Consider the following 9,391-nt stretch of genomic DNA (forward strand, 5'->3'; position numbering starts at 1 on the left):
CTAGCCTCTTGGAACGTGCTAGATCCACCTCCGCAGTTCCGTTGATCTCCCTACTTCCAGCGCTGACTTTGGAACATGGGTTTGATCTAGGGGTTGGCTCAGCTATAGAAGGGCATGCTCCTGGCTGGTCAGCCAGGCCCTGTAAGCCAGGCGGAGGGCCGAGGCTCAGCCTACCTCATGTGGGACTCAGGAAGCCTCCCCCTGCAAATGTAACCTAAAATTTCCCTTTGTGGGGTGTGTGTGTGTGTGTGTGTGTGTGTGTGTGCGCGCGCGCGTGTGTGTGTGTTTAAGCCTCTCGGGGCATCAGGATAGAATCCACTAAATATCTGGAGGGATAGTTCACGTCTTTGAGAGTTAAAGGGCTTTCCAAACACCCCAGGAGCACCTGTTCCCCTACCGAGTCATTAACATGCTTATTACCGATGACTCCTGTCTATTCCAGTGGCGCCCCAAACAATCTAATTAGACAAGATGAACAATTTTGCTGGCCTGGAAAATACACACATGTGGGAACAACCGAGCTAGGGATTAAAGGAGGAAAACATGAATAACTTCTGTTTGCCCAGCACCTTAACAATAATCCCGGTAATAAGCAACTCAGCAGGGACAACGTGGCCTGAGAGGGGCGGAGACACACCTGGAACCTGGGTGCCCCCCGTATGATCCTTCCTGCTTCCCCACCTGCAAGTCTGCACGACGAGCCTGCAGAAAGCAGAGAGCAAGTCTTCACACGGATTTACCGTGATGTCTCATTTTTCGGTGATTCTGATGGAGTCATCATCCGCCCCCCCACACCCCTCATGCGAGGTGTAACTGTACCTGTGAACACCTGGAGTCGCCACAGCCATTCTCTGGGTGCATCATTTCCCAGGAGGTTCCAGCTCCCTCTGCGGGGGGGACACCCCGCCCTGTGACTGAGCAGGGGAGGGAGGAGTCAGTAGAGCAGGGGGATGCCCCCCGTGGCTGCCTCCCTTTCCCAGCTCTGCCTCCCCGTCCAGCCCAGTGCGACGTCCCTTGGGTTGAGGGGGCCACAGTGATGAAGCCAAGAGCCCTCGGGAGGGAAGCAGCCCAGCTTGCACCCAGAAGGTGACAGAAAGAAGGTGGCTGATGGGCCCCAGAGGGAGAAGAAGGTGCTGCGTCACCCCTACCTTTTCTGTTTGTTAAGCACATAAAGATCCTTCCTGGATGTGTCCCTCATTATTCATACATGTATTGTTTTAACTTCATGCTTCTGTGTCCAGTAAGATGGGGGATGGAACAGCCTGGCAACTGTCCAGCCCACACATCTAGGAATGCCGCGTGAATGCCGCAGAGAGTCACACCAGCAGCCTTTCAAATGCATAGCTGAGCGGGACTGAAAAACAGCGGTGGCACGAGTCTTCCCCAAAGGAACAGGAAGACAAAGACTGGGGTGATTTCTGGGCGCTTGTGCCCCATTGCTCCAGGCCAGGCCAGGGCAGTGCAGGCTTGGCGTCTTTGTGCCCAAGGAACGGGACGTTTAAAGCCAGGGGGCAGCAGGTGAATACCAAGCAGGTGGAAATGCGACCCCCACGTTGAACAGGTCCTTTCAAAAGGGACTAGGAGAAGAATGTTCCAGGAGTAGAGGGGGATGTCAAGGAAGCTGGTCTTCATTTACAGGAACATCTGCTTCTGCATGATCTCAGAAAGTCCATGCGAACATTTTTATAAAAGGGGGTATCGGGCTGGGAACACGCAGGGCTCCCACAGAAGCTCCTCAGCGGGGCAATGGCATTCACTGTTACCCCTTGGCTTCTGTGCTTCGTGGAAAACAGATTCCAAGTTACAGAATCTCTGGGGAAAGCCGGCCGATGAGACCACCTGTCATCCTGTCAAAAAGAAAAGCCCCGGCCCCAAGTCATGTCACTTGGGCCAAGGCACCATACCACGACTTCATCCCTAACCTAACGGCAGTTCCAGCCTCCCCCGAAAATACAGTCCTAACCGGCCAGTGAGGAATGTTCCGGTGGCCACCAAGGAGGTACCCGGTCCCTTGGGCCCTCTCCCTCCCCCCAAGGAAGAGGAGGAAATCGGGGGATAAGACCCCTGCTCCTCCCCCTGAGGGAAGGTGACCTTGCCTGAAACCATCCTTGCTTTTGCTAATACCTTCCTGGTCCCACCATCCTTCCTATAAAAACCTTCCACAGTGTACAACTCGAATTCATGCCCAGTTCATGAATCAAGGAATGAAACCAGTTGAATCTTGTTTTTAAACACCCTTAGCCAATGCAGCTGAGTTTAGACAAGCCAATAAGTGAAAGGAACAAAGAAGCTTTAAAGGGAATTAAAAATGTGAAAAGGGAATCCCTCCCCCAACCACCACCCTTGGGTTCCGCCCCTCGCAGTGCCCGACCGGGCAAGTGGATATGACCGCCCCGGCAGGGGCCTGAGATGTGGGACTCACCCTCCGGTTCTTACCCTCACAGCCCGGGTCACCAGGTGCTTCACGCACGGATGACTCACAATGCCCTTGGGATCTGGGAACAGCCTCTGTAAGGCAAAGAGGCCACCGAGCCTCAATCCTGCCAGTTCTCTAAGGCCTCAGCTCCCCCTGCTGCACCTTTGGGAATCATTCGCTAGTTAGTCCGAGCCTGTTGGAAAGGGCAGGTTGGCATTATTTGCTCCAATGATAAAACCATGCATGTTCGTTAAAAAATATCATGGTTCCTTTGCAGTGGGACATGAGAAGTGTCCAGGCCAGGCCTCACCCCGGCCCCCAGCAGGCAGGCTCCGGACACCGGCGCTGTGTGTGCGAAGCCCACCGCTCAAATGCACTTATCCACTGCACTCCGGGACAAAACGGTCTTTAAAAAAATTATTTTGTCTTAAAATAAATTTGAGCTAAGAAGTCACGCAAAATTGAAGGAACAGGACAAACACAGTTGACGTGAAGTTCTCTTGGTGCGGAAGATGTGTTCATGCAGGAGACGTGGCCGGAGGGGCTGATGGATGGCGGGGCTGTCCTGATCCACCTGGGCCGAGTCTCTGGGCCCCACACTGCCCCCCCCCCCGCCCATCTCCTGGTAGCCAGCATGTGGGGCGCCCGGACCCTGGGGCATCGAGGGCTGGGGACAGTGTGGACACAGAACGTACTGACCCCCCTCTCTATATGGCCATGAGGGCGTCCTCCTCTGGGAGGTCTGGACACCGATGGGGGTGAGCCACTCGGGTGCCATCTCCTCATCAAAGCCACCCCGCTCCCCCATCGCGTGGAGAGCCAAGTGTGCCAGATGCTTCCTGCCGGCAGGTTCCTAAGACATAAGGAGAAGTCTTATGGTTGGAGGGGGGCAGACTGCCATTACTGCATGTAATAAATGGGGGGCCTTGACGGGGGACACCCAGGAGGCCATTGGAGGAACTGTCCCAGCGCCTGAGGCCACTTGTTGGATGGTCCATACTACTCGCCGAGCTCTGTCCCGGGAAGGCGGGGAAGTGGGAGCCAAGCAGGAGAGGGGGTGCCCCACGTGCCCGGGAGGCATCCTATCCTCCAGCCTGCAGCTCTGAGCCTGGCCTGGAGACCCTAAGACTCCACTTCCAGGAAACGTCCAGAACCGGCAGATTCCCAGAGGCAGAAAGCAGACTGGTGGTGGCAGCGACTGGGGGTGGGGGGAGGAGGGGCTTCTTTTTGGGGTGAAGAAAAATGTCTGGAATAGGTGGCGATGGTTGCAGAGCACTCGGAAGGTACTAAATGTCCCTGGACACTTTAAAAATGGTCAGTGTGGTCAACTTTATGTTAGGTGTGTATTTCTTTAAGATTTTATTTATTTATTTGAGAGAGAGAGAGAGCACAAGCAGGGAGAGGGACAGAGGGGGAGTGGCAGAGGGAGAGGGAGACGCAGGCTCCCCGCGGGGCAGGGAGCCTGACGGGGGCGCGATCCCAGGACCCCGGGATCATGACCTAAGCCAAAGGCAGACGCTTCACCGACTGAGCCACCCAGGCGCCCCGATGTTAGGTGTATTTTAGCACAGTTTTTTAAAAAAAGGAATTGACCAATTGATTTAACAAATGCTGGGAAGAGTTCCCCTGAGTTTGTATTCATGATGCAGCTTCAGCTTTTAATAAGGTTCAATATAAAGATGATTCATCTGAAGAACGTTCCTGTTTTTTTGAAAAAAAAAAAAAAGAAAAAAGTTATGAAATGTGTGTGTAATACTCCCCCCAACACACACACACACACACACACACACACACACACACACACTCACAGCTGGGTCGGCTCAAGGATGACCCTGAGACGTGACTGGGCCAGGCAACCGCCCCATCTCAACAGCTTGCTCCCCACGGGTTTCGGAGCCGTCCTTGGGTTTTCCAGAGTTCTGGTCTGTATTTCGTGCACTTTGCTAAGGTCCCTTATAAGAAGGGACTACATCAAGAGGTTTACGTGTAAACCAAAGCGTTCGGGTTATCATGAACAATAAAATTCAGGTAAGAACAGATGTTTGCGGATAAAGGGGTGCCCAGGACCCGTCTCACCCGACGCACACCGTCCTAGAGTCCTCGGGGACAGCACTGTGCTAACTACTCTCTTGTCCCCTGGGGGGAGGAAGGAGACACACGGCTCCTGGCCAGGGCTGAGGGGACCACGCTATGACAGTGATCTCCAAAATAACACTGCCTGCAAGTAATTTTTAATTTTAATTTGTTTCCCATTTCGTATGTTCATATATCCAGCTTTTTAAAAGGAAAGAAGTCGGGAAAGAAGTGGGTGTTTGCTGTCCCTTCTCTTTCCAGCAGTATCTGCTCCTCCCCGGACCCTACTGCATCCCCATTATCCTCTGGGTCTGTGCAAGCCTGCACCCCGGCCCGGCCCGCCACCAGCACACATGCAGAACGTGCGTCTTCACACGCGGCTTGGCTGTTTCTCGAGGACCTAGCACATGGAGGGGTCGAATGGTTCTAGAGGCCCAGGTAGCCTGCTCTTAGTTCCTACCTGACGCACAGAGCCATGGCACGGGTCCCTTCTCTGCCCCGCTCCCCACTCAGTGCTTCTTGCCATTTCATTCTGGCCTTGCTCATGATCTCGCTGACGTCCTTCCAGCTTTTTCATCTGCAACTTCGATCAACATTAGTATGACCTCAAAGTCTTGGTTCGAGAGATGGGTGGCAAGGCCTGGTTGAGGCATGGGACAGATGGTGCAGCAGAGTCAGCCCGGAACAGCCCGGGGCCCCTGGGGCCTTCATTCTCGAGGCTGGCTCGCCAGACACCCACGGGGTCGGGAGCTCGGTGCTCTGTGTGCACTCATCAGGAGAAGGCTTGTTGCAGATTCGGAGTCCTCGTCATTGATTATTTCCTGGGTTATTAATCTGACAACCGGATCCATGAAGCAAAGAAGGCTATTCTTTCTTCGTTCCTGGGTTATTAATCTGACAACCGGATCCATGAAGCAAAGAAGACTATTCAGCATTCGTTCGTTCGTTCGTTCATTCCTTCCTTCCTGCAGCACCACTTGGGTTCACAGCCATCCTCTGGCACTGGGCCGGGGCCACACCTGAGGAGAGCTGCAGTCCCCGCCTGGTGTCAGGTGCTTTGGGCCCCGCCTCCTATAACTTTGTGACCCACTTCTTGCCTCAGCCCCGCCCTGGCAGCACTGTGCCTTGGTGGCACCAGGGATCTCTGCCCAGGGTTTCTCCATCAGCTCCACAAGGGACGGGCACAAACTTCTGGAACCCGCGTCAATCTTGATGTGGCAGAACATGAATGAATATGCTCTGGGGCAGAAGATGGAGGGCCAGTACTTCCTTCTGGCTGTCCTCCTCGGAGGGTCCCCAGCAGGAGGGGCCCCCAGAGTCCTCAACATAACTAGCTGGATGCTGCCCCCCCCCAGGGTGTCCCCTCCCTCCCTGCTTTGCTCGGCCCAGCCCCCACCTGTTCCCCGGAATCTTTCCCAAAGCTAAGCTGTGAGGGAGTAAGCGCCTGTTCTCTGGGGAGACCCGGCTAAAGCCTGCACAAGGGGAAGGCACTCACAGTCTGGAGGGATGAACCAGGTCCCCTCGGACAATGTGGGAAGCGCTGACAGGACTCTTTCCCACAGTGTGGGGGGCCCGGGTGAAAGAGAGCTCCCACTCGGCGGGGGCGGCTAAGGCCAGGGCCAGCTTGGACCGGGGCTTGGGTGTACGTGGAAACAGACAAGGTAAAGATGAAGTAGAGGGGGGCGGGGGGCGGACAGAGCACAGGCAGGTGGGGCCCACGTTCAGAGGCCAGAAGACCAGCACCGGCTGTGCTCTCGGCTCTGGCCCGACCCCGCCAGATGTTAGCTGGGTTCGAGTGCGCCTGATTGAGTTCCTCTTGGAAATGAGGCAGGACCTGCTCAGGGGTGGTCAGTTCCATCCAGCGGGGATGGGGAACGATCCGAGGGTTGAGCAGGGAAGGGGCATCACGCTCCTATGTCACTTCGAGCCTCACTGTTCAAAGTGCGGTCTGGGACCACGCTTTGGCATCTCACCAGAACGCTCGTTAGAAATGCAGACTCTCAGCCCCGAGCCAGATCTGTGGAATCAAAACCTGCATTTGAGCAAAATTTGCGAAGTCCTGTCGTAGGACCCTGCCTTGAACGCTTCTGCCTGGGGTGCTGGGGCGGGGCACCTGTGCAGTGGGAGGTGAGCCGTCTAGAGGTGGGGGGACCCAGGGAGTGGGTAGGGGTGAAGTGCCTCCGGGAAATGTGGGCTGTGAGCAGGCTGGAGGGAGGAGGGAGGCAGATGAGGACTTCTGTTTGGGGCATGCTACATCTCAGGTGTCCTCGGCAACGGGTCTAGAACTCGGAAACCATGTTCATTGGCAGTGGATTTTAAGGAGCTGGTTGGCCTTGAGTCTTTGCAGTTTTCTCAGGTTTTGCAACCGTTTGATGATCCTGTCTAAAATGTCGTCAGAGGTCAATGTCAGCATTACCAGATTACCTTATATTAGGATCTCTGAGTGGGACCCCGAACATAGCACTCTCTTCCTCACTGGGGTGCTGAATAGGTCGGGAGTGATAGTAATAATGAGCAAGCACTGGCCCTGGGAGCTAAGTGGAGAATGGGTGTTAAAGAGGGGGGCGCCCACTGAGCAGAGGAGAGGGGTGCTCCCCTGAGAATGCAGAATCCCGCAGTTTAACACGGCGCCCACGGGCTGTGCATTCACGTGACAGTGTGTGTGCGAGGCGCTGCTCCCCATCAGCTGTTCTCAGCCTTGGCCACACAGTAGAACCTACCAGAGTCCGGGCTCAGCCCGAGAAATTCCGCTTGGGGGCCCCGGCTTGCAGGTGTTATGTCCACTTTTTGAAGGTTCACTGAAGTATGATACAAAGAAAAGTGCGTGTATCACATGTTCAGTGAGTTTCCCACAGTGGGCCACACCCGGGGATCCCAGATCAAGAATCAAGAGGTGACTACCTTGCCGGTCACTACCCCCCACCCCCTCCAAAGACAGGCTCACCTCCCACTGCACAGGTCATGACTTCCTGCAGCGTAGCTTGGGGAGGCTTCTTTACGTAAGCGGTGCACACGGTCTGCTCTCCTCCCCGTCTCTCTTCTGTTGGCGGGCTGTTGCGTGCAGTTGGGGTTGCCTGTCCTCACGGCTCTGCACAAGTCCTTTGTGCGAACGCTGCACGCTCTCCTTTCTGCTGCTCGCGGGCATCGGGTTGCTTCCAGTTTGGGACGATTATAAATATAGCACCTGTGTTCTCTCATGGTTCCCATGATTTTAATGTAGAGCCAGGTCTGAGAGCCACTGACCCACACGATGCTTCGTCCCCTCTCGGCCCCGAGATGCCCCCGCACCTGTCGGGGAGGAGTGCGCACCTTTGCAATGACAAGCCTGCCCCGTTCCCATCAGCAACGCCTCCAGAGCCCATCGAGTCATGGCCGGCTGCTGTCACGTTTTGTTTTGTTTTTTTAACCTTTGTGTCCAGTTGCCTAAGGATGACAAATGGCCATTTCTAGAAGCCTCTGTGTTCTTCCAGGACAGCAAGCACTACTTTGAAGTCCAACCTTATTTTCTTTCAGTCACATGCTTTGATGAACAATGACGTGGCCTCACACCTATGTGTCTTCAAGCACCTGGCCAAGGAGAAAGCTGCAGTGGGGCTTCCTGCTCCTGGCGGGTAGACGGTGCAGAATGGAGGTTGGGCCCCACCGCTAAGGATGGGCGAGGAGGAAGTCATTTTCTGGGGTCCAAAATTTAAGAGGACACCAAATACTCAGTAATCAAGATGAATACAATTTTAATGCAATATTTTAAAGATCTAAATCAATGCAAAAATATCCTTGATGAACAAAGCATCAACATTTTAAATAAAGACCGGTATAAGCTAAACCATATTGGACCATGAACAAAACAAAACAAAAAAGCAAACCCCAAGCCCCCCAAGAACAGTGAGCCCCTATATACATGTTCTTATGTGTTTCTTTAATGGTTTGGCTTTTTTCCAGGACATTAATTGAAAAATATTAAAGAATGGAAAAGTAACTATATAAAACTCCTAACGTTATTTTTAAATTTAAATGTTTATTAGCACTATACACAGAATTTGTTATAATTTTGCTTCCCTGGGTTTAATGGAAAGGAATGCATCATTGGTACTTTCAAGATCTACTTCTTTGTCTTATTTTCAGTTCAGATAACTGCTGTGTCTGACAATTTCTCTTGACCAAGTGATGATATCAAATAATTCTAAATTAAGTATTATCTTAGTATTAAATAACATTTAACATCAAGTATTTTATTTAAAGATTTTATTTATTTATTTGACAGAGAGATACAGAGCACAAGTAGGCAGAGTGGCAGGCAGAAGGAGAAGCAGGCTCTCCGCTGAGCAGAGAGCACGATGTGGGGCTCGATTCCAGGACCCCGGGATCATGATCTGAGCTGAAGGCAGATGCTTCACTGACTGAGCCACCCAGGCGCCCCAACATCAAATATTTTAATGACATTAAAATTATCTAAAATTGTCACCTGATCAAGGGAAATTACTCCACAGGGCAACTCTCTCATTAGTGTTAAATATCATTGCTATCAACTATTAATATTAAATAGTATTAAACATTTAGTGTTTTCATAACATTAAATTATTTAAGAATTGTCACTTCATTGCCTGGGGTCCGGTGTCTTGAGGACCATTGGCTCATATATTTTGTTTTAGGGGGGAAAGCAAACCCAGTCCCTATTACACCATCTTGGCTGGAGTGTAAACCTCCATATCTTTGAATTTTTCCTTTGTATTTTCAATCTCCTTGTCTCTTCGTGCTGACTCTGGGTACTTTCTTTTTGATGTATCTGCTAGCTCGTTAATTCTCTTTGGTCATATGAGCTCTGTTCTTTGACCCACTATCCGGGTCTGTTTGGGCAGCTGTAACAAAATACGACAGACTAGGTGGCTCACACACAGCGGACAT

Source organism: Zalophus californianus, chromosome 1 (assembly GCF_009762305.2).
Source record: "Zalophus californianus isolate mZalCal1 chromosome 1, mZalCal1.pri.v2, whole genome shotgun sequence".
Lineage (NCBI taxonomy): Eukaryota > Metazoa > Chordata > Mammalia > Carnivora > Otariidae > Zalophus > Zalophus californianus.